Source organism: Notolabrus celidotus, chromosome 3, assembly GCF_009762535.1.
Source record: "Notolabrus celidotus isolate fNotCel1 chromosome 3, fNotCel1.pri, whole genome shotgun sequence".
In the NCBI taxonomy this organism is placed as follows: domain Eukaryota; kingdom Metazoa; phylum Chordata; class Actinopteri; order Labriformes; family Labridae; genus Notolabrus; species Notolabrus celidotus.
In genome coordinates, this window is record NC_048274.1 from 4212546 (window position 1) to 4239593 (window position 27048).

At 42.9% G+C, this 27048-nt stretch overlaps 1 protein-coding gene across 1 annotated transcript in view; it reads right to left on the reverse strand.

Annotated features, from left to right (window-relative positions):
• The window catches only part of nav2a (neuron navigator 2a), a 308111-nt gene that overhangs the window by 278811 nt on the left and 2252 nt on the right, over positions 1-27048 (reverse strand). The window lies entirely within an intron of this gene.

A 27048-nucleotide genomic window follows, 5' to 3' on the forward strand; every position in this document is an offset into this window, starting at 1 on the left:
AGTGAGAGGAGATGCTGGATTTGGGAGATCATTTTGCACTTTGAGGCCTTTTGTTGCCAGTATCTTCAATCTACCCTTTATAGATGATATAACGAAACCAATGACTCATGTTTCAGCAAGCAGTCACAATGACTCCAGCTTTATTTCTGAAAAAGATGTTTCTCAGAAACCAGCTTGATATGGTAAACGACTAACTATTAAAATACCAAACGCAGAATTGGAAAGTGCACTGAATTAAAGCGCCTAACAGGATGGGGAATAAACTTTGAAATGTAAACATCTACCACCCACCAGATAAACGTTCAGACTCTCTAATATTTCATCAACACTCGGCTGGTGGCTGCTGCAAACTTCCCACCCTGCTGCTGAATGTTTCATCAGGATCCAGAGGCGATGATCATTAACATCAGCTAACCATCAGGCTCACAGGCTGTAGAAAAAGGCATTGAATGAAATGACTAAGTAAGGCTATGGGGGTCATTGACTTGGTTCTGGTTGTGTTTGCTTGAGTTTGGTTCTGGTTGTGTTTGCTTGAGTTTGGTTCTGGTTCTGTTTGCTTCAGTTGGTTCTGGCAATGTTTGTTTGAGTTGGGTTCTGGTTCTGGTTCTGTTTGCTTGAGTTTGGTTCTGGTTCTGTTTGTTTGAGTTCGGCTCTGGTTCAGTTCTAGTTCGGTTCTGGTTCGGTTCTGGATCGGTTCTGGATCGGTTCTGTTTGGTTCTGGTTCGGTTCTGGTTCGGTTCTGGTTCGGTTCTAGTTCGGTTCTGGTTCGGTTCTGTTCTGGTTCGGTTCTGTTCTGGTTCGGTTCTGTTCTGGTTCGGTTCTGTTCTGGTTCGGTTCTGTTCTGTTCTGGCTCGGTTCTGGTTCGGTTCTGTTTGGTTCTGGTTCGGTTCTGTTTGGTTCTGGTTCGGTTCTGGTTCGGTTCTGGTTCTGGTTCTGGTTCGGTTCGGTTCTGGTTCGGTTCGGTTCGGTTCTGGTTCGGTTGTGTTTGGTTCTGGTTCGGTTCTGTTTGTTTTGGTTCGGTTCTGGTTCGGTTCTGGCTCGGTTCTGGTTCGGTTCTGGTTCGGTTCTGGTTCGGTTCTGGTTCGGTTTATTTGAGTTTGGTTCTGGTTCTGTTTGCTTCAGTTTGCTTCAGTTTGGTTCTGGTTCGAATCTGGTTCTGTTCTGGTTCGGTTCTGTTTCGGTTCTGGCTCGGTTCTGGTTCGGTTCGCTTAAGTTTAGTTCTGGTTCTAACCCCATCCCTAACCCTAACCCTAATCCTAACCCTAACCCTAATCCTAACCCTAACCCGAACCCTAACCCTAATCCTAACCCTAACCCTAACCCGAACCCTAACCCTAACCCTAATCATAACCCTAACCCTAATCCTAACCCTAACCCGAACCCGAACCCGAACCCTAACCCTAACCCTAACCCTAACCCTAATCATAACCCTAACCCTAACCCTAATCCTAACCCTAACCCTAACCCTAACCCTAACCCTAATCATAACCCTAACCCTAATCCTAACCCCAACCCTAACCCTAACCCTAACCCTAATCCTAACCCTAACCCTAACCCTAATCCTAACCCTAACCCTAATCCTAACCCTAACCCTAACCCGAACCCTAACCCTAACCCTAACCCTAAGCCTAACCCTAACCCTAACCCTAATCCTACCCTAACCCTAACCCTAATCCTAACCCTAACCCTAATCCTAACCCTAACCCTAACCCTAACCCTAACCCTAACCCCTAACCCTAACCCTAATCCTAACCCTAACCCTAACCCTAACCCTAACCCTAACCCTAACCCTAATCCTAACCCTAACCCTAATCCTAATCCTAACCTAACCCTAACCCTAACCCTAACCCTAACCCTAACCCTAATCCTACCCTAACCCTAATCCTAACCCTAACCTAACCCTAACCCTAACCCTAACCCTAACCCTAACCCTAACCCTAACCCTAACCCTAATCATAACCCTAACCCTAATCCTAACCCTAATCCTAACCTAACCCTAACCCTAATCCATAACCCTAACCCTAATCATAACCCTAACCCTAACCCATAACCCTAACCTAACCCTAACCCATAACCTAACCCGTACCCTAACCCTAATCATAACCCTAACCCTAATCCTAACCCTAACCCTAATCATAACCCTAATCATAACCCTAACCCTAATCATAAACTTTACCCTAACCCTAATCATAACCCTAATCATGACCCTAACCCTAAACCTAACCCTAGTCATAACCCTAACCCTATCCCTAATCCTAACCCTAATCCTAACCCTCACCCTAATCCTAACCCTAACCCTAATCAGAACCCTAACCCTAATCATAACCCTAATCATAACCTTTACCCTAACCCTAATCAGAACCCTAACCCTTAGTGATGTGTCATGATCAAAAGCTGCGGCTCTGAGAGCTGATGCTTTATAGTGAATCAGAAGAGCCGGCTCGCATCTCTCTCGATGCGAGCCGGCTCTCTCTGTTTGCTTGACTTGGTTCTGGTTCTGTTTGCTTGAGTTTGGTTCTGGTTCTGTTTGCTTGAGTTTGGTTCTGGTTCTGTTTGCTTTAGTTTAGTTCTAGTTCTGTTTGCTTGAGTTTGGTTCTGGTTCTGTTTGCTTGAGTTTGGTTCTGGTTCTGTTTGCTTAAGTTTGGTTCTGGTTCTGTTCTGTAGATATGTTTGCAGTTTTTTGTTATTTGTACAATGAAAAAGTTTCATTAAAATACTAAACCAAAGTAAGAATGGTTTTGTAACAGAATAAATGCACAAAATTGGGCAATTATAAGGCTTCTCATAAAAACACTGTAAAAGGCTTTTCAACACACTCCATTATTTTTGCAAAGTTAAGGTAAAATATAAGTCTACAAAAGATCCTAAATCAAGAGCCGTTCGAGAGTCAAAAGAGCCGACTCTCTGAAAAGAGCCGAACTTCCCATCACTACTCTGAAATTAATCTGCATCTTTGATGACAAGCAGTTGATCCAAACTTACTAAATGTGTCTGATGTTTCACCAAACTGGATTAAATCAAGCTTTAGACGCAGAGCTTTTTACGGTGAGAACGGCAAAAACTGCAAACGTTAAATATTAAACAGACGTCCCCCGGTTGTGTCTTTGTCACTAACGCACACCGGGGGAGAAAAATCATCAAAGAAAATGAGACATGAGTCGTATCGTCATTATTTTCGTCAACAAAAATAACACTGCTCTCCAGTCATGTAAAGGATTGTTCTTACGTTCATTAGTGGACTCACAGAGGTAGCTTGTGAAAATTCTCATGCTGTTTTTTGTGATGCTGCTTCAAATGCACGTTGAGGTTGGTCGGATTAAACTTCCCCGGTTCTGTGCCAAACTTGTGCATGACAAATTTTTCACTCAGCTGCAACGTCTTGTTCGGACATCACTCCTACTCATAGCACGCGCTGTTGTTGTGATCAAGTGGGCTCTGCATGCTGGATCGAAGTGCTGGAGCAGAGTCTGGAATGTACTGCTTATATTGGATTGCTTATATTAGAGATTTTAGATGCAGGCCGATATAATCCAACACTCTTTTTTTGCTGATATCGGACTGATATCCGATATCAATATCAGATCAGGACACCCCTACCAAGAACTACAATGCATCAAGATAACAAAGACACAAATAGTGCACTTTATACTTTCACTGTTTCCTCAAATAGAGATCTGAAAAAGTGCTTGAGATCTGCATCAAAGCTTTACCAGAGGAAGGCTTTATTTCACAACACTCTGTGACTGAGATGCATGGAAATACAGTATCAATGTGCCCTCAGAGTGAACCATAGATCCAAGTGTAATCTGTATTCTGCTCACAGTAGCAGCAGCGGCTCTATAGTGCTTCTCTGCAGCGATGATTTAACAAATCGCCTCAGCTGCTCATTCTTTGTCCTGTTAGAGAATAGAGGTACCAAAAGGTAATACTGCAACCCTCTTGTATTCACACATCATCCTATTTTCATTGCTCTGGAGGTATAGCTGCGGAGGAGCCGTAGTTCACGCTGCATTTCAATGCGCTGCTTTCCATACGCCACTATAGGACTGTTATCACCCATCGGCCAACAGTGAGATATGGTTCAGGCTTTATTGCATTTCCATGGAGCAGAGTGTTTCTCGGCTCCTGTATGGTGTTATCTCAGGCAGCTTATGGTGATCCTTCACTGGGACTTACTCCTCTCATCAATTCTGCCTGTCGCTCCGCTGAACCTCACGTGTTTGATTGGCCGGCTGTTGGGGCCGCCTCATTGGAAACAAGCTCTGATTGGCCGGGCTGCGTTCTTCATTAGAGACGACTTGGACGGCAGGCTGACCCTTGGAAGGTTCCAGAGCATGTTGTGATAAATGAGCTTTTTCTCCTCTGTCAAACCAACACTTCATATACTCTACACCCACATGCACACATATATGCATCCACACACTCCTCTTGTCCCTCTCCTGTGTATACTGCATCAGTCCAAAGCAGCTGAAAACTCCGCCGCCTGCAGGCTTGGCTTCCAAATCTAAGTTAACCTTTAGTCAAAAGTGCTTACTGTAGTCTAATTTAAGATATGCAAACACACAAACAGCTTCATTTGCATTCCGGATGAGGGAAAGTCTTCAGTTTCTTGGCAGGTGCTGTGGAGTCCAAACTGACCTTGATAAAGTACTTCCAACATAAACTCAGTGCTCTCAGTTCACCATGACTCTCTGCAGCACTCGTCCTTTATGTAACTGCAGTTCGAATGGAAATGAAAATAATTTCCTGCCGTGAATTAACACAGCTCACACGCTGGGTGGAAAATAAGTCTAGCCTGGTTGGCAGGATAATAAAGGATCTGCACCTTCACAGTTCGAAATGCCAATTTCAGGCTGTGACGATAGAATTTCCTCCACAGAGAGTCTAATGGAATAGATAAAATAACAAAATGTGGCTTTGGAACTGTAAAACTGAAAGGAGGGCTTCAATTACAGGCAGGTTGTTACTCCAGAAGCTGTAATAGAGTCATGTTTGTCACATTTTGTTTTGTAGTGTTCTGTTTACTATTTCACTGAGGGGCATTCATTTCCTAAAATAGTTTCCTGTGATGTCATTGTTGACTCTCCTTAAGATTCAGAAATCAGAAACAGCTACAAGATGCTGAGCTTTTCACGTCTCTGTTTTAAGGCCGACAACAACAACAACAACAACAACAACAACAAGCTCTGTCTACTGGAAACACAAACTTTCACCCCTCTCTCAGTCTCCCAGTGATGTGTGAGAGACAACCCTCCTCTGAAGGAGTGAAAGAGGGAGACAAAGAGAGAAAAGGGAGAGAGAGAGGGAAACAGACAGCTGGGGGGATTTTACTGGAGTTACCAGCAGGTTTTTGCAGCTCTGCGTTGAAAATCACTGAGGCAGGGAGGATGATGCAGAGAGGAGAGCAGGTATGAGAGGGTGAAAGAAAGGATGAGACCACATCACAGAGAACACTGCAGAGGCACAGACAACTGTATGAGATTATAAAACCTGCAGAAAACACTCAAATGAATGCACCTTTTCACCAATAACCCATGCTCCCTGCACACAGCACTGTTAACACTATATTAAAGAATTAGAGAATTAAGGCAGTAACAATTAACCAGAGCTACAGACCTGGTTAGTGGCATGTGGCTGTGCTAAAGCTTAGACACAACATGTGACCGATACTTGGGGCCTAGAAAAATAGTAATAATCTATGTAAACTATCAAGGATGACAATGTGTAACATGGGACTTCAACCAAATCCATGTCCGATCCAGCTGCTGAAAATCTGACCTGATGACTCAAAGCCTGCCTCTGACAGTTTGTAGACTTTAGGATCCAGTTCAAGGTCTTATTAATTGTTTTTAAGTGTTTAAATCGTCTGGCACGGTCTTATTTATCAGACTTGTACAGCCTCACAGTACTTCCAGAGCACTTAGGTCATCAAACCAGCTGCTCCTGGCAGTACCTCGGGTCCAGACTCTCTACTCGTGGGGACAGAGCCTTCTCAGTGGTGGCCCCAAAGCTGTGCAACAGCCTACCTTTCCAGGTTAGAGCTGCACAGTCTGTTGAGCACTTTAAAACACTACTGAAAACCCATCTTTTCTCCTTGGCGTTCAGTCCCAGCTAAGCAAGAATCCTTGGCTTCTTACTTTTTACTCTTTTTATTTCCTAAATTGAGCTCTTACTATTCTTTTATTGTTTTTATTTACTGTTATATTTGTGTATGATTATATTGTATTTTAACAACTCTACAGCACTTTGGTCAACTGAGGTTGTTTTAAATGTGCTTTATAAATAAAGCTTGACTTGACTTGTTGCCGTGGTTAAGTGAAATACGATCTGATGATAAAATAAATCATTTTATTCTGAAAATTAACCAAATGTTTTCACTTTGTTTTTGGTGCATGACTGTTGAGTTGATGAGTCGTACTCCGGCATCCGGCAAAAATAGAAGTTACGTATCTCATCCGTGGCTTTCCGACCTGCCGGATCAGAGACGCAGCCAGAACGCAACAAAGTGGATCCAGTGGAAGTTAACACATTGACTAGAATAGAAACCTATCAGCTCTGGTGCCATGATGGATTGGAGACGGACCAGACACGGATCTGGTAGAATTTGGCTGTAATGGTTTAAATGACTAAACGTGCACATCTCTACAAGGGGACTGTCTTAAACCTACTCAAGAACCCCTGAGACCCCACTTTGAAAGCCACTCCTGTGCAGAATGACTTGTATGCAGACAGATTTAGCTGCATGTATGCAACCATCCAATAAAATAAGAGGGGCATTTCCATTTTGAAATGCATTAAAACATGTTCATGTATATATATATGAAAGGCTATAAGATATTTAAATCTTTTCAATTTCCTCCTACGCTGATTCCAGAGTACTGCTGATACCTATAATAAGACTATGAGGTCGTTAGTACCAGCTCAACAATTGCAGCGGTAATGTATATTTAATACCAGCTTGAATATGTACATTTAATATAAGGTTCATTAAGATCCAGGCAATTCATTTGCTCCCAGTGCGAGAGTGAGGCTTTTCAAAGAAAGCAGGAAAGTAGAGTTTAAAATTGGAGTTTCTTTGTGGAATGCTGTGACAGAGGTTTGAGCAAACACACACACACACACACACACACACACACACACACACACACACACACACACAATCACCAGTCACTTTCGTACACAATTCAACTCTGTATGTTCCGCACGGCTGCCTCCACACTACTCCACTACTTCAAATGCGCACCCATCTCCAAACATGCTGCTTTTAAGTGTCAGAGTGTGTTCATCAGTGTGTGCGTCTTATCTCCTGCTCGGCACGGCATCGAGGTACACAGCTCCTCTGCCTCTGACTCACACACTATCATTCTGTTATCACTGCAGCTACAGGGGGTCTCTTAAGCAGAACAAAAAAAAAAACAACCTTCACTTTCTTGCTGCTTCAGCCAACTGGCACCACCTCCTGCTCTCCTGCAGCACCTCCTACCCCCTCTGCCAGCTCCACAGTTCAGCGAGCCATTGAGGGCTGATGTAAGGGTGTTCAGAGGCACTCACCGCTGGCTGAAACAGCTGGAAGGAGAAGCTCAATGGGACAGAAAACATAAGCAGAGAATTAACCCCCCTGAACTTGGCAACTCACACAGCATTTAACCCGCTGGAGAGGGAAGAAAAGCAGGCAGATAAACACACCTATCAACACAATCACAATAATAGACAGCCTTGTAATCGCCTCACCCCAGATTCCCATCTTCAGATTTCCCAGTAATCCCTTTCCCCCAGCGAGAAACACAAGACAGATAGAGCATGAGGCTTCCCACAGCCAATAAATTAACATGTTTTTACATGCCCTTATCATGTGTGTTTTGGATGGATCTTGTTTGAGGAGGAGCTGTTAATGTGTTCGTCTCCGCCTGAAAACAACCCTTTAGATGGCTGTGCAGCAGAGCACTGAGTCCTTAATGCAAACCAATTAGACTGAAGGTGAAGATGTGCTCTGGATCAATATTGAATCAACAAAGTGTCATCAACTGCATAAGCTCAGTTGATTTAAATTAGGTACCAGGATATCATAATGGAATAATGGAGTCTACATGCAGCATAAAAAACAGGCTTAAGAGATGAGCAATATCAAAATATTGAACATGAAGATGAAGAAATGTCATCAGATAAACCAAGATCAATTAACCCTGAAAGACTTATGATGTTATGTAAATGAGCAGAATGGCTCCAGGGTGATAATGAATTTACGGGCTTTTGTATTGTTATACAGAAAGACTGGGCTGATAGTGTCACTGTCAGTCACAGTGGACAGAGGAAGAGCATATACCACCATAAAGAGTGGTTCAGCCCTCTTTACTGACTGTCACTGATGGAGCAGATACCCATTTTCGACCAAGGCAGTTTCAGGGCGCTCAATTGAGAACCAGTTTTTCGTGTTTCAACTGCGAGTGAACCGGCTCCCGGCCGGGAAAACCGGTTCCAGAGCGGCTCCAACTCTTTGCTGGTCTAAAACCGCAAAACGCTTACATCAGGGGCGGGGTTGCCGTGATTGAAACACAAACCAAACCTGTTTCCTCCATTGTCCAGCAGCGAAAAAATAAAAAAGACTAATGGATTCCAAGGCAAAGCAGAGGTTGGCCGAGGAGAAAAGCTGCCGTTGTCCCCCATCGTTGTTGTTGTAGTGAGGGAAAGCTCGCTCTAGTTCTGCTGGGAGAAGCGGTCACTTAAATCTGACGTCATGACGTGCCTCTTCCACTGGTTCGAGCGAGTGGAAAAACAAATGAATGCCGTGTTGGTTCGCGAGTTCAACCAGCCCCAAACCAGCGCGAGCACCAGCCCGGAAATACAACCCAGTTCGTGTTGGTCCAAACGGGGTAAGAGAGCATCAGAGCAACCTGCAGACTGGGTTCACTGCATGTCCACCACTCTTCTCCACTTCCATTTATTCTTTCACTTCTTCATTTTATGTAATGAAATGCACTAGAACTGTGCACGGAAGAACGAGGGTGAATAGAGACAACTCTAGCTTCACATCTGTTCAAACCCTTCATCAGAATTTGACTCAAGCCTCCCCCTGTGTGGACTCTGCAAACACACAAGTCTAAAAGCCTGTGCACTGACCCCCAAGACAAGACCTTCTGCTCTGTGTCAGGGTCCTGCTCACCCTGCATGACCACCTGTTCACTACATAACCAACGTATTACCCGTCAACCAACCAAAGACATCAAAGAGTTGAATCCTGCTAATTTGGTATAACTCACACTAAAGTGAACATTTCTATTGATGGTAACATTAAACGAGGTGAACAGGACTCCTGCAGGAATATTGATGTTGACATTTCTGTCATTCAGCTCTCCTTCTTCTCAGAGCTTTGACGTTGACTCTCCTTTAAACATAAATGAGGCAAATGTCATAACTTTGAACATTGTTGATGTTATCTCTACCTCTTCTGGTCAAAGTGACTTTGTAGAGATCAGCAGCTTAGAGATGCTCTCACCAGCTCTGCTGCCGTTGCCTGGATTGCAGGACAGGATGTTGCTCCACTGTTCCCTATCAGAGATGGTTGAGGTCAAGTAGCTCCTCAGGCTGCTCTCACATCTGTGCTCAGTAACTGTCATTATTTCCCCAATCTGAAGACCAGCCTGAGATGACACTAAGGTTTTGACCACAGAGTCAACAGGCAGAGGGAAAACATGCCGGACCCTTCTGTTTAGGGTCACTTTTGCTATTGATAATTAAGGACCATTGCTAAGGGGATTTGACCAATCAGAATTAAGTATTCAACACAGCTGGATAATAAATAACAGTTATGTTTTAAGTCACCGATGTTGGACTTTATAAACTCCATATCCTACCTTGTTGAACATCAATTTCTCTTTCTGACGGGTTGAATGTCTCACTACACAGAGGGAAACATGCAAAGAAAAAGATCACAGATGAGTAAGCAGGGATTTTCTTTAAATGTCATCCTGCAGCTGCACCCTCTGAAAAACACCAACTTTCCAACTATTCAGTTTTTGTCATCTGTTGCTCAGTGATGCAAAATCACAGCCAAGACAAAGTGCTGCTCTGCCCCCTCTCAACACTGCAAACAGAAGTCTTCAATCACTACGCATGGAGCTCTAAAGCATCTCTCTAGAATGAAGCGTCTGTGTGTCATCAGGCTCCGAGGACCTTGAGGTTGATTGCTACGAACACAGAGTGTCAGGCTTGTGCGGTCAGACTCAGAAAGAGAACAAGGAGAGGTGGAGAGACAGACGAGAAGGCAGACAGACAGGGAGTCTATTCTCCTCTCTCTTCCGGGATAAATATTTGATCAGCGGAACTCTGATGGGTATTGATCGGAGCCCTTATCCACTCCTGATCGATCCCCACTGACTGTGATCACTGTTTAGATGAACACACACACATACACATTCACACACACTCCTGTAACCTCTGAATGTCCAACCTGAATGAAAGGTTAAAAGCTTAAAGCTTCACAAAAGTGTTTCCTAATGAGATGATTGTCGACCTGTTCTAAGAACAGCACTGTGAAGCACTGATGGTGCAGATACAGAAGATGTGTGTCCGTGTGTGTGTGTGTGTGTGTGTGTGTGTGTACAATTGTGGTGTATGTAAGGAGCCACTCTCAGGTTACAGTGCTTTCCCACTCTTAGGCTCTCGTACCCCCCTCAGAGTCCTATTAACAGCAGAGATTACATTACTGCCATGTCCTTGAGCCCCATGTTGGGTGACCCCTGCTGAAGTGCTTACACAAGCACCTCTGCCCTCAAAACTGATGGGAACTGCCACCACAATGCACACACACACACACACACACACACACACACATGTTGCAGTGTGGGTTCTTTTTTATAGAAAAGGAAGGGTCTTGTTTGCCGCTTTAATCCAATCATTGGACTTTAACAATATTGTCAAGTGAAGTAAACACATGATCCTGACCTGACGCTGATGTCAAAATCAAATAAAGGGAGCAACAGCACCAAATAGAGTCGCTCAGGGTACAAAAGCTGCTCTTTCAAATGTGTTTCTGAGTTTCACCGCAGCCACCAAAAGATTGTTTTTCTTGACTATTCGAGAGGTAGAAAGAAAAACTAGTACTGCAATGTTTGCTTGGACCTATTGTGGATAGCTTTGCTTTGGGGTGCAATAAAAGAAAAGCCAGGTTAATAAGAAACCCTTTATTTTGATCAGGGCCCATGAAACAAACAGAGCTTGTGTATTTGGACCAAGCGGCAACCTCCGGTCTAAAAATATGAGTCCAATGTGGAAGTGCTAAAAACTGCAGTTCATCAAGGATCCACTTGAGGATGGCTCCAGAAGCACCGGAAACCACATACACACCAATTCAAGAAAGAAGAAATAAGCATGTTTACAGCCTGGTACAAAAAACGAGTGTAGTCTGGATTGCTCATTTCTCCATCGGCACACACTGTACGGGCAATTTTGAAGATAATAAGATTAAGAGTTTTCCAATGAGAGGCACAGCTGACTTGATGGACAGGCGGGAACACTGTAGCTGTTGGCGAGGATGCTCAAAGCCCGCCTCTTTACGTCTCACTTGCTCGACAGCAGTTATGTTGAGTTCAACATTTTCAATATGGCTGCCGCCGACGATTGGCCTCAAAACAGCGCTTCAGAAACAGATGGGTGACGTCACAAATACTAAATCTATTATTTATAGAGTCTATGATTTGGACACATGGCCAAAACAGTAAATCTGGAATGGCATGAAAACAAGGAAGAGCAGAAAGATGCCAGTGTACTATGATCTAACAAACATTTTCTCAACCATGACGGTAAATAAGCTGAACTTTTCTAAGATATCTGAATTCCATGCATGTATCTGAGTTGGCATCCTTTTGAATAAAGAACCAGCAGTCTCAGTGGGTTATCGTCTCTTCCAGACTCATATTTTTGAGTGGCTGGCACAGAACTGTCAACACATCCTTGATTTCCTGTCGTTTCCCAATCAGAACAACCTTTAGTCTAAGGTAACTAATTGCCTTCAAACTTATCCTATTTTCCAAATAATTCACTCATCAATGGAACCACAGTGAAAAGAGATGTCAGTGTTAGAAACATAGAGGCAAAGTGTTGATGTAGAAATTGAACTCGGGTCTCACTGTGAGGATGGGAGTCAACGATGTATGTTCCCTCTGCATCGCCTCAAATCCAATCTATGAAACTGGAATCCTGCCACCATTAATCTCCACTAAAACCCCTATAAACCTAATCACTGTCACTAATCTCGGTATCATCTCTGATCTGTCAAAAGCATAAGGCTTCCATGATATCTCATCAGGCTCTCTGATTGAATGAATGCCAATATCACATCAAAAGTCAGACGTTGCCGTTCTTGCAGGTTATTGGAACAATTTAATTACTCCAAGGTGGCCTCGTGAATCAGTCAGAGGAAAAAACACATCATATTTGATTTCATTTGATGGTACTGATTGGCTCTGACAGAGGGTAATATGTCCAAGTGGGGAAGGTAGAATTAAAGGTAATTGAATTCCCAGGATGCAGTTAGGGTGTGCTGTCATTACGGGCAGAGCTGCCTTCAGAAGCTCCAGGCAATATACACTCCCACCACCGAGCTATACCAGAGCCTTCAGGCATCCATCAATCAAGCAGGGAGAAGCAATCACGCCTACAGTTTGATTGCTTTGAAAAAAACCTCATTATAAAAGTTAACTCGGTCAAGTTAGTTTGTGCATTTGATGTTTGTTTAGACACCTTTACTCAAACAAATCAGGGTATGTTGAAGATAGATGTGGATTTTTTTGGGTGAATTAAATGTGTGGTTATCTCATAGTTTGTTCAGACCAGTGTTGTCTGAACAAATTAGTCTGGCTCCAAACTGGAGTTATGGCTCGGTGGTAAAATCAGTCGCCTTCCAAACCAAACGTTGGCAGCCCGATCCAAGCTCCCACACTCGCATGCCAAAGCGTCCTTGGGCAAGAGACTGAACCCTAAATGGCTCCCAAGTGGCATAGCCAATGGTGCATGAATGGGATTAGTTAATAATAGTGGATAATGTGGTGTGAATGTAATGCAGAAATGCTTTGAGTAGTCACAAAGAGGCAAACTCTGTTGTTGTGGGAATGAAGCCAATGCAAGAGAGCATAAAACCTGCAGTTCCTTGAGTGTCCACTTGAGGCTGGCCTCAAAAGCCTGGAGGTTACCATTAACATCGACTCTTACAGCGACATTAAATATGGCAACATAAAAAGAGCTAATTACTCATCACTCAATATCTACAGTCAGTAAAAGACGTGTCTAAGGTGCATTTATCTAATCAAAGTAACACATTCATTTCATTATCTGTCATATACTGTGCTTTCTTCAAGACTGAATTGCATCGCAGCAAAGTGGTGCTCCATTCAAAGTAGAGCACTTGTAATTCATCTATATTATTTCATATCCTTGGCACATTGACTAAACTCGAATCGCCCCATCAGCAGCTCATTTTTCAGACACTTGGCTCCTGTCATCCTGCCTGGTAAGATATTTTGGCGTTGAGGAGAAGTAGAAGTATCTGCGGTCCCAGCCTCTGTAACTTTAGCTCAGCCTGATTGATGATCCTCTTCTTTGGTGTTCATACCGGAGAAAAACAAATGAATTCATCAAGACAAACAGCTCTTTGCTCCTCTCCAAAGAAACAGAGGATTTCTTGGCAAAAGACAAAAGTCGTTCTTCATTTGAGGCTTCTTTTTCGGAGAGTGCTACTTGATTTGAAGTGGGTTATCTCACCTGAAGTGGAGACTTTGAATCTCTTCAAAATCAACTTCACTCAATCTGATGCCTTTGTTGCGTCATGTCTGATTTAAGCCTCTGCGATTTCACTGGTTTGGTGTCTGTTATTCCTCTACCATAAAAGAAAGGTGCTGGCATTTAAACCATCCTTAGTGTATTATTGGATAAACAAATTACTAATGGGTCTTTGCAGAAGTGTGCTTCATTATCGCCCAGATAATAGACTGATTAATGGTCCTCGAGTAAAAAGAAAGCCTTTGATGTCCCTATTCTCTCTTGATCTCTGCGTGTTGGACACATCTTGGAGATGTCTGTGGAGAACCAGGTGTGGGTAATCAAGTGTCCTTTTCTGGGTCCTTGATTTCAGGGAGGAGGCCCCAGTCTGGGCTCGGCAGCTGTGTATACACCGTACCTGGATCAATAACAGCAGAGAGCTTGTATTGATTATGTGTGTAAGTGATACTAGAATGGGGGTTGTTTTGGAAGAGGAGGGGGGAGGAGGATTAGCGAAACCGGGATACAGCTGTGTGCTTGATCTGGTGAGTGTGTGTGTGTTTGAGATTGTGTTGCTTCTTGGCTTCCTTAGTCTCTCTGCTCCTTTCTAATAAAGGTCATTATGTGTAAAGAGTGAGCACAGCGTTGTCTGTTATTCAATATAGGTGAACCCCTGAACTTTAAGCCTTCCCGTGTCCTGGTTTGACCCCTGCAACATATTTACTTTACCTCGCCTCAAACAAGACCTTCAATCAGTCATCAACGCGAGCCTGATCTCACCCAGACAGTTTTGACATTCAGGATAATCTTGACAGGGTCTTGACGCTTTTTATTGATCGGGAGGCCGATACATCAAGAAGAGACGACATGCTGAAGCCCAAATGAAGAAGTGTGCTGATCTCAATCTGTCAACCTGATGATCAATGCTTGGATAATCCATAAATAATCCCTGTCAAGGATCCTTTTACGAAATCTTATCTGGGGGGTTGATTCTTGCTCTTGGCTCCCTTACCTGGATCTTACTGTCGTTCAGTTTCAATGAAATGTAACATTTATATACGGATAGGATGAAAGATATTCTGAGGACAGATAAGCTTTCTTATAAATCCACCTGTATTGCAGCCAGTTTTGGAACAACTTCACTCACACTGCTGTATCACAGCCAGCTGCCGTCACTCAACACTTCAAAACATTTTTCAGTCAGGTGTGTTTGTATCTTTTCAACTGAATCATCCATTACCCTCCCTTAATGTTATGCACGCTTAATGAGTACTAATGGCTCAACTTGTGAAACAAAACAAGTCCTGTTATCTTCTAGACGTGAGTTATTAATTGCATCAGGGGAGATGTCTGATATTCGAAACATAGACTGTGGACATTTCAACCAAGATGGTCAACAATGCAATAAAATGACTGTCTGCACATCAATCAGTTCTCCTCACAAGAAGAAAGCAACCTGATAAAAGCTGTTTAACTTCCACACATTGCAGGTGAAAGCTTATTAAAGTGTTGATGTAACAATTTCTTTTTTGTATTATGGTGTGTGTGAAAACCATGATTTTACTTCGCATGGAGAAGGTTTTATTGGTCTGACAGAAGTCTCAGTTTCACACTGTAATCTGTGCACATGTGCTGATTTTTGTAACTTCATGTAAATACATTATAGTTTTTGCTTTTATTTTTATTAAATCAGGAGAAAAACTCATCAAGGATCCTTTCAAGAGTGTCCTGGTCGGGACAAGCAGCAGCACGGTCAGCCAAACACGGAGATTATAAATCATGAATTACCAAAATGATACATCTACAGCCACAAATGTCTACAAGTCATCCAACATCACTTTAAAGTCGCTCCATGAGACCAGATCCTTTAGTTGTAGGTGTTTTTGTTTGGGGTCAACTGATTCTTGGCCTTGGAAATTGTTGGAGCTGATATTGACTCATATAAACAACCTGACTCTGCATGATGTCCTGCACTTTAAAACAATCTATTTATAGCACCTAATGCCACTATTTTTTAAATAATTCAAACAGCACATGTCAAAGGTGTTATTCTCCACTTGAGTATGTTAGTTTTGTTGATATATAACACACATTAGGGGAAGAATTAATGTAGTTTTTGCAGAGGGGAAATCTTTGTCTCATAATCATTCTTGGAAGTTGTCAATATTTACTGCTGAGCTTCCGCTTCCTCCTGAAACAGTAACCCTGACCAGCCTGTCGTCCCAGCTGCCCTCATTGACATTGATTTTGTGTTTGCTATGGACAGAATCACATGAAAAACATCTGTTCTAACGCCCAGCTCAGGGCTCTCCAGGGAATTAAAAAGCTCAATTACAACAGAGCTTCATGTCTGCAGCACTGCCCTCAATATTATTGCTGAGGCAGCATCTCAAAGTCATAACGGGGCCCGACTAGTTTTCCCTGGAGAGAAAATCCAGATTCTGAGAAAAGAGTCGGACTAATGTTGAATTTCTCAGTGGTGCCCCAAATAATGAGCTATTACAATTTTTTTTTAATGTAGACACTTTTAAAGTGCTGAACCATTATTCTGAAGCATGGACACCACTGTGAGTACAGCAGGTGCAGCAAACCAGTTCAATTCAGTGCTTGTGTGCCTCAAATAAGCTCCTGATCATGTGAGTATGACTAAAAGGGTCCTTACTTTCTGGGGAGCTAAACTAAATACATCAGTCCAGGTTATCTTTTCAAACTACGAGGAGGACCAAATTCCCACTTTCTTGTTTTTTATTCACAGAAAATAATCTTAAAACCTACAAGTACATCATCTACTGAGCACCACAGGCAGCTACCACATGCATGTAGAGGAGCACTTAGATGGTGGAGACCAAAAACAGAGCTAAAAGAGACTGAATGTTGACTGGTAGTTCAAAGCTTGATCTGTAAGGCAACTGGACTTGGTAGAAATTCTTGAAGACCTTTCACCTCTCCTCAGAAAGGCTTCTTCAGTTCTAACCAGACTGGGGAAGAGCTAGAAAATATGAGCCTCTAACAATCATTCTACCAGGTCTACCAGTCCAGTTGTCTTACAGATCAAGCTTTGAATTACCATGACCTGGATGACTGAGAACCTTCACAGACATGTGGACTGGTAGCCAAAAACGTGACAATTTGAGAGATTATTTTACTCCACACCTTTGGCGTATGGACGTAAAAGGTGAAGATATATCAAAGTTATGTCTCCAACTAGTTCTTCTGACCACTAATGGCTTCAACAGAAGTGATATAGTACATTTGATGCATTGCATATTGATGTGTTACTGTTGTTTTCCAAAGATTGCCTAAATAACATCAACAGTCCCAAAATGCTTAAAAATAACCCTCTGGAAATGTGTCACCCTACCCTGGAATTTTTAAGAGTGCACAAATAATGCAATGATGAGGATCTGTGCATTTTAATCTGTTAGTGTATCCTTCAGTTTGGTGATAATGAGAAACTTCTGACTTCTTTTGTGGTTTGCAAACTGTAATTATTTCAGGTGTTTTTCTAGGTAGACAAAATGAGGCTGTTTTTGCTTGAGAATAACAAAGAACAACACCTATGGAGTCTTCAATAATCAAACTGTTTGGGGGTATGATGAATTCACATCACTCTTTGAGGCGCATGGTGGGTGTTTGCCGCCGAACATGCAAATGTAAGAAAAACACCTCTAAGCAGCGAGTATCATTCCTCGAGTGCAGAAGCAGGCATAATTAGCCTCTTCCCACCTCTGCATCCTCAAGATCCAACGGTACCATGACTCCCTTGCAGCACATTGACTAGAGAGTGCATTAAAATGCAGAGCAAACCGTGGTGTCTGGAGGTGGAGGGAGGCTGGGGGAAGGTTCTGGAGACAGAAAATCATTGTCTGATTCATCACTTCTTGTTCGGGGGATTACACGCTGAGAGAGACACTGCTGGAAAATCTGTTCCGTGAATAAAACCGGATTATTAATTCAGAAAGATAAAAGAGGCGTTGAAGTTTAATCCCTCAACGGCACTGCAGATAAATTATCTCACAAATTATCTCAAGGTGGATACATACCAACACATGTTCAGCAAGGGATGGGCTGGTATTACAACAGACACAACCATTTACCACTTGTATACATACTCCTATCTGAGTCCAGGTTTGCTTTGTTTGCTTTTGTTGCTTTTTGTCTTGGCCTATTATAAACACACATGATGCATGTCCCTGCATCCTCTGAGGTAAACAAGTGAACAAAAAATGAGATGAAATGAAAATTTTAACAACAGCTTTTTCTTCTGGCCTTGAGAGAATTTGAAAACAAGGCCCTGCGTTCCCTCACCACCATTGTTCATTGTCACAGTGCCAATTGAGCTCCCCACAGCCCCGCAGGCAAACAAGGTCCAGTAATATTTCATTGAACAGCACACGGCAGAAATCTCCATTTCCCTTAACAAAGGATGCTGATACAGAGAAAAGCGTGTCCACTTTCCTCTCCTCTCTGCTTTTCTTCACCTGCAGCCTCCTGCGACAATCTCACATATTTCAATTCCACTCCAAATGCAACAAATTTACACTACAGGCGCGGAGATGGAGGTAGCGCTGAGGTTAAGAGGTGGTGGAGTGTATGTGGGGGCCACAAATGAAAAACATCACCTTCTTTACCCCTATTCCATCCTTATCACTTGGAAAACTCCTGGTGTGTTAAATTCAATTCCAACCGTATTTCTAGGATGAAGAGGAGAGGGAAAGGATTGGAGAAAACATCACGTCAAGATGCTGCGACAACCAGCCTGAACACACAGCTTTCTTTAACACACATACAAATAACAGACACAATAAAACAGGAACTCTTGTGTCAGCTCAAAATGGAACAAAAGCGGACTCCTGTTAAGACAATGAGGCACAGAACCCCACATCTAGTACCATATGTGCTCATCTGATACTGTTGCATTTGTTCAACCTACTGCAGCAACAAATGATGCTGTTTCCACACAACCTGAGCCTAAAGCCATCCTACCAGGAGCTGCAGATGGGTCTTATATTTTTTATGAGCTTGTAATGAAAAAGTAAAGGCATATCTAACAATATGAAATATATCCACTAGCAAAACCTGTCAAAACAACTCATCTTATAGGAAATATAATTAAAAAGCAAAGTGGTCGCAGCATTTCAGTCCAACAGAGGCAGACAGCCTCTGAATAAGCCCTCCACTGATATGACAAACGCTGGCTCTCAGCTTTAATTATAACTTCATTATTCATTGAAATGAAACCAAAGACAAAGACGCTTTAATTTATAAAACTCTCCCTGATTCATATCCACCTGCAGGAAAAGATTAAAATGTGTATGTGCTTGAGTTTGGATTTAATGGGTATATAGAGTGGAGAGGAAATCCCGTCACCACAGGAACGAGCTGGAACACCTGTTCATCAGCTGAGCACCTCCCCTGAACCAGACTGCACCAGATCCTGCCCACTGACCCCCAGACTGAGATTACAATGTTGTGTGAGTCAGGACAGCCGGACCATCACACACCCTGCTGGGTGAGTTTTTAACAACACCATTTCTCAGGCCATATAGACATGGGCCATCAGGAGAAGGACAAAGGGAACAAAAATTCAACTGTAATATTAACTAAGCAGATTCCTTTTTCTGTGTGCTTATTGTCGCCCAGCTGTGTGACAAATACAGCAAGTTTATCAGCAGTATTTTTATAGCTGGGTAGAAAGTAAACAGACGCTTGAGGCAAAAATACTCTTCATTTCTGATAAACTCTGGTTGCACTTACAATTTGAGCTTCATTTCATCACGTAATGCTCAAATTTGCCAATTTTCAGGTATATTTATCTTTAAATATAATCAAGTCCTCACATTTGTTCATCTTTAATTGTGTTACTTGTCAAACGTGTTTATCTTATTTTGTTAATACTCATGAAAGAACAAAATTATTGTTATGAAAAGGCAAAATACATCCCTTGTTTCTGAATTTTTTGCATCCTTCTAGAATTTCCATTACTATTTAGTCATTAAAATGTTGAAAAGAATCATCCTTGTAGTGCATCTCTGGCACATCTTCCTGGAATTCAACTTTCAAATGACCCAAAAATGAAAGACTGGAGGTTCAAGATTTCTTTTCAGGGTCATCAAGGATGGTTTGGTATGTGAGGGGTTGGTGTTCTGGGACCACTTTAGCCAATCATGTTGCCCCTTAGCCAAAGTCCAGTCCATCCCACCAGCTCTTGCCACCTGTCCTTCACCCTCCCTCAGGCTGTGGGGAGAGGGTGAGGGCCAGATGGCTCTTGAGGGCCAAGCAGCATCCTGAGTGCAGCTTCCTCCCCACCCCCAGCCTTGGTGCTACATGCCCGGTCCCACCTCCACCCTCCGACTGACCCCCCTCGCCTCCCCCAATCCAAACCCCTGAGCCCCAGCGCTCGTCAGTGCTGCATGACTGGGCAAACACAGTCCTTCACCAAGATAAATCCCCTGTCTCTCCTCTGCAGCTGCCTGGTATGCAAGAAAGGCTTATCCAGAGCCTAAAAGAGCCCTCATCTTTACAGAGGAAAACAGAATTCATGACATTAAGATTTCCCCTATCACAAAGTGCCAGAACCTGCTGCTTATGCTGCTGCTGTAGGTGGGAATCTGTTAGAGGAAATGGTTTATGGATGCTTCAGCTCCAGACCACCAGAGCTAAATAATATAAAGAGAGCCAGATCACTAAAGATGGTAATCACTTATCTGAGGGGTCCAGTGAGGGGCTGGACCTGTTAAAAGGAGGAGAATGTCCACAATAGGCTCTAAATAATCTCACAAGGCTGCTCGTTTGTCATCAGGCTATCCTATCTCTCTGAGATTACATTCAATTAGTTTCAGATACCAGCAGTGCACGGCGGCTGGCACGCACAATCAATCAAATCCCGTCAATGACAAATTGTCATCACTCTTGTCTCGCTCCATATCTGGGCAATGAGCCAACGTACCGGCGGAGAGGGGATCCCTGATGGTGAACAAGTCTAATGACGGCCTCAACTTGGGGTCCGAGTACATAGTCAAATCAAAGAGACTAATTATTATTCAAAGGTATTCAGGTGCCAGAAACAAACTATCATTGCAACTAGTCGAGGAAAATCAAAGTATACACGTACAAAATGTGGCCTTCAGGTTCATGAGCTTATTTAAGAGAGTAATGTGAGAGGGCACTGACTGCAGCAATCTGAGTGTTGGTTAGCACAGATGTTGGGTTCCTAATGAGCAGGTTGGCAGCTCAGAGAGGGTATGGCCTACATGACCTTGCCCATATGTCTGCATAAATGTCCACTGAGGGAGGAAGCACTGGCCAGAAAGGAGCAAGTGCAAGTGTTTTATCAGCTGCCTTGGTTTTTGTCATAAGAACACATAAAATGTAACACAACTAAAGCTTATATTTATGAGAACAATTAAATATCTAAACTCGAAGATTAAAAGAAGATTTCTTAGACAGAGCATTTGGCTCAGAATAAAAATGTGGTTGCCTTTTATAGAAGCACTCTGCTGGATGTAGTAAAAGAGGAAATATGTCTCAGTGCAGTAGCATGTTAAACAGAACACAGGTTCTTTGAGAATCCATATCAAGCACTTCATTAAAGATCCCACACTACTTAAAATCGATGATCAATGTCACTGAAATATATGGTCCTCAAGTTAATGACCTTGTACTTACAGCCCCTCCCATGTACCACAAGCCAAAGGTTGTGCTTACAAGCAAATGAAATGAGCTTCATTCACAAATAAATAACGAGAGATTAATAAATGGAAAGGGAGAGGAGTGGAGCAGGGACTCTGAAATTTCAAATGGAAAAAGGCTGTTAAATGTGGTTCAACTCAATCAACATGCCACCATGATGCCTCTCCATTGGGGTTTTCCAGGCTTGTCCAAAAAGGCAGACACACAAGGCATGGCTGTGAACCTGCTGATTGAAGATTAACATAACAGAGCCTGCCATCAGAACGCCATGAGACCCCCAGAAGGAGCTCAGGAGTACATAAAGGAGGGGGCTCGGCTGATGCAAAATGGATGGATGGATGGATGGATGGATGGATGGATGGATGGATGGATGGATGGATGGGCCGATGGAGGGATGGATGGATGCATGATTGGACCAATGGAGGGATGGATGGATACATGATTGGACCGATGGATGCATGATTGGACCAATGGACGGATGGATGGATGGATGCATGATTGGACCAATGGACGGATGGATACATGATTGGACCAATGGATGGATGGATGGATGGATGCGTGATTGGACCAATGGATGGATGGATGGATGGATGCTTGATTGGACCAATGGATGGATGGATGGATGGATGGATGCATGATTGGACAAATGGACGGATGGATACATGATTGGACCAATGGATGGATGGATGGATGGATGGATGGATGGATGGATGGATGGATGGATGGATGGATGGATGGATGGATGCATGATTGGACCAATGGACAGACCAAAGGATGGATCAGTGGATGGCCCAATGGATAGACCAACGAGTGGATAGGCCGTTAAATGGGATACTACCGTTGTGCATAATAGTGTCGTGTAGTTGTGCCACTGTAGCTTCCCAGTTATGTTTTATGTACGGAGACCACAGTTTGACTCCCACCCTTGGCCCTTTTCCTAATATAATACCCCACTCTCTCTTCCCCATTTCAAACTCTATCCACTGTCCTATCCTCTAAATTAAAAATAGTGTGAGGTACATCAAACAAACATGGCACCATTGTAAGATAGTCCACTGTTTTAAGATTGTTCTATTAAAAAATCTGATCCCAGATGAGTATGATATTGAAAATGTACCATTCCAACAACAATACTGATAACTTTTCATCTGTCTTTTTGTATATGCCATGCATGAGTCTATTACTTCTCGACAGCTGATGAATCGACCACCCATCATCACGTCTCATTAAAGCATTAAAAGGCTGGAAGTCACGTATCCTGGCAGCCATGGGAAGAATGCTCATTAACAATGCCTCCCCCGCTGAATATGAAATGTATCCTGAGGTTCAGGATTAAGTCCATCTTGAGAGGGTAATAAACAAAACCATATAGGGTTTCCCACTCTTAGCTAATTATGGGGCTGCTGGAGAATGTCTGCAGCGGAGCAGTCAGCTGCACACACATGCACTGCAAACACCTCATTATCCTATAGAACCCCACCCAACCGTATCAAATGCTCCTCATGAGCAGCCTGCAATGACTAGTGAAAACAAATACACAATTTCCAATAGTTCTGATTGAGCAATTAGTGTCACAATCCCTTTCATCCTCATGAGATGAATCAATAATGGATTCCATTACAGAGTGCTCTCTGTCACCTTGTGAACGCCCTTCGACACCTCTATCAGGTGCTCGTGGAGGGTGCTGAGATTTGCTGTCAAACTCAGTCTTTATGTTCTCCAGTAAGCAGTGTGAGGAGGACCTAGCACGGTCTCAGCATACCAAAGACGGGTTTGTGTGCACAATAAAGATGTCACACTGCTTTCTCACCAAACGTATAGGTGGGTTTAAACACAGATACAAGGTTGTGTCGGTGAAAGCCTGCACTTCACCATGTCCAACATTAGTGCTGTAAATCTGTATAATATCCACAACTGTTCTCAGCTGGGTTATAATATGAAACATGGAGCAGTTCAGTAACACAGAACGTAATGTTTCATTAGTACTCTCTCCAGAATGAAGCTGTATGGGAGGTACAGTCCAACTGTAGTTTGCCTCTGCTGTGCAGACATTGACCAAAGTTAATCAAACACCGGCTGTGATGTGACCTGAACTTTGAAAGTGTCTAACTCCAACTGGATCTCATATAAGCGCCCAAAAACCTGTGCTATGAAGGAGATGCAATGCACAGAAATAGACAGACATAGGTACTATAAGGGGAATGTTGGCATGTGAGGAATCAATATGAAAATGCATAACTAAAATGAAACTCTTTGTTTAGATTCATATCATCAGATCTCTTAAATATCTGGCAAATTCTAAAGAAGTAAAAATTTTCAATGTGGTGTTTAAAGCTCCTTTGTGGGCTTTTTATTAGAAATGAAACAGATAGACATGAATACTGATGCCTTTACATGACCTACCAAAACAAATAAGACCACTAGTGACAAGGTCGACTGTTTATAGTGTTATTTTCTGTGCTTGTGAGTGATGCCATGGGGTCAGTCAGACAAGCACCCCAAATAAACAGCCCTCTTACACAGCAATTTTTCAAAGAGAGTGACAAATTTGACAATTAAAAGCAGCCAAGATGAGATTTTTTGAAAAAATGCTACCTACACATGCATAAGACAAGATCAGCAAAGAGACCAAGATCACTACTTTGTCCACAGGGGGCACCAAATCATCACAAACTAAAGTTCACCATAACAGCTCTAACATGTTTCAGATTTGGCAAAGACTCCTTTTAATAATAACTGGCTTGATTGTAGAGGAGCTGGGATGCTGGTGCTGATGCTAGTAGTAAAGAACCTTAACTGGCTGCCATATAGATGTCATTGACAACAACGTACCTACTTTTTCTGAAGATAAGATACCACGGAAAGCAGAAACTCTGTAGTTGAAGATTAATGCAAAAGTCACAAGGCTTTCCTGACATCAGTTTTTGGAACTCAAACTGAGTCAGTGAGGATTATTTGCAAATATCTGAAGCTGTTTTTATGGAAATAGACAACCCAGGTTACAGAGATCCACTCTTCGCTGAAAGTCTAACATACTCAGTGGAAAAGTTGGAATTCCACTTAAAAAAGACAAAACAAAAAACCTCTGTTTATTTGCAGGAAAAACAAAAAACAACACAAAGAGAGCATTGGAGTTTGACAGCAGGGTGTTATGCCCTGAAACTGGAGCCTCAAATCCCAAAAAGAAAGCTCACAAATTGCTTTGCCTTTGAACGCCTCACCTGCAGTGCAGTTCTGGTCAGTAAATAGAGAAAGTAAAGGGATTATCTATCTGCAGCACCTCATGTGTTCAGTTCTGTCAAAGAAAAAAGACAGCACTAAAAGGCACAAATGAAAAGAACACTGTATATCTTTAACCATGTCCTGTCTGCAGCGCCTCAATTTATATCAATGATGATCCAATCTTATGGAATCGTAGTTCAATGAATACCAATCACTCTGCATTCTGCTCGTAGCAAACTCTGCAGTTCTGCTCCGTCAAACACAGCATCTCTTTTCTCCACCATACAATACATCCCTGATCCTCGTCTATTGCACTCTGCTTCCTCGTGTAGGTCCATGATTGCCACTCAATGAACATTAATATATAGAGCAGAGGACATGTGAGAGAGTAGATCTACAAAGGGAACAAAATCCAATTACCTCCTGCTGGGGAGAGTATCACATTGAGGATCTTGAACCCACGCAGCCAGGTAATTGTCGGGGGACATTGAACCTTGCTGCATGGAAGCCTGAAGTAATTCTCCAACAATGGGCGCCGTGTGTACGGGTTACTACCTCAGTGCTTTCAATTTATTTAAGTTGGCTGATGTCCATTAAGAGGGAAGGTGAGTCTTGGCTCGGTCTAGAACAACCCTCTCCTCCCTGGAGAGAGCGGAGCGTCTGGCCTCGTCTGGCTTCCCCTCCGATTGATGATGCCGCCACGTTCACGGCTGCAACTGGGGCTCATAATGAAATCCAGACGTGTCACTGCTGATAACTGATCAGGCATGCAAAGAGCAAAAACTCACTTTATGAATGGTGTCTGGGCTGGTTACTGTGGCAACAACAACGCAGTCACACACACACACAACAAAAAAACTAGTTTGGATGGGATTACATAAATATTGAGCAGAATCCAAACACCGGACTAGAAACACTGAAGTCCGTTCGCTGCTTGGCGCGTTACTTAGCATCCAGAGAGAAGGAGTCTGCGGCCTGGAAAATTGGAAAACAGCAGCTGGGACTTTGGTGGCAGCAATTAATATTCATGTTCTACATAATCCCAAGAGACTAATTTAACACACCTGATCAAATCAATAATTCACAGGGGGGTGGGAAGAAAAGACAGAAAAGAAAGGAATAAACCTACTTATAATTATCTGATCCCTGGCACACCTATGGCAGAGATAAAGTCCAACGAGTCTCCATGTGATTGGGAACAGAACCAGCAGGAACAACCAAACACTGACGTGCATGCTGAGCCTCATCATCTGTCTACCTCCAGATGCACAAAGCATTGGACCTTAACCTAAGGTTACTGATCCAGGTGAGGTTACCCGCCCCTCCTTATGCCTTCCAGAATTGGAAAAAGCCTGACACATACATTACCATGCTTACATGGGCCTACACATATCTCTTCCTCTCTCTCTCTTCATCTTCCTCTATCCTGGTCTATCTATGGTCTCAGCAGATGTGTGTCTAACATGAGTCTGGTCCTGCTGGAGGTTTCTGCCTGTTAAAGGAAGTTTGTCCTTGCCACTGTAACTTTCTAAATGCTGCACAGTGCTCTGCTCATGGTGGATTAAGATGAGATCAGACTGTCTGTAAGATGGGACTGGATCTTATCCTGTCTTGATGTTGGGTCTTTGTCTAGACCTGCTCTGTTTGGAAAGAGTGTTCAGATAACATTTGTTGTGATTTGGCGCTATATAAATAAAGATTAATTGATTGATTGATTGATATTACATTGGCTATGAATATTTCTGATAAGAGCCAAAAAAGAAATCTAGAAAAATATTGAACATAAAGCTTGGAGAAATTTAGAAAAGGTGTTGTTATATTGCTTGGCCAGCAGAGCACGCTCTGACAGCACATGTGGCAGAGCAGACCGAGGTCCAGACTAGAGTTGTTAATGTGTTACAATGTTTAGAGTCTTTCGAAAAGAGGATGCACTTGTTAAGCTCAGCAGCTGAATTCATGTGCCCCATGTACAATGGCTAGAGTCCTGAAAGTGGGCAGCCCTTTATCACATATCACCCCCCACTCTCACTTCCCAGTGCCCTCTCTGGTCACCATCCTGTCCCTCAGTAAAAAGGCATAAAAGCCCATAAGTAAACATAAAGAGTCTTTCAGAAAGATGGATCTGCTCAGGGTAACAGCCTGTAATGTGTTGGTACCTTTGCATGGTCTCAGTGGTGCACAATCCACATAGAATAAATCACTGCATTCATAAAATCAATGTAATGACATGCATTTTGAAAATCACCCAGAGTCCTCATCAGGCTCTAAACAGATCTGTGAATGTGGCATGAAAGCTGCAGGTCAGCTGATTCAGTTTTCACTGCATGGCAGCGGATGAAATTCAGTCCTCCTCCACATTCAAATGAAGACTAATGTGCTCTG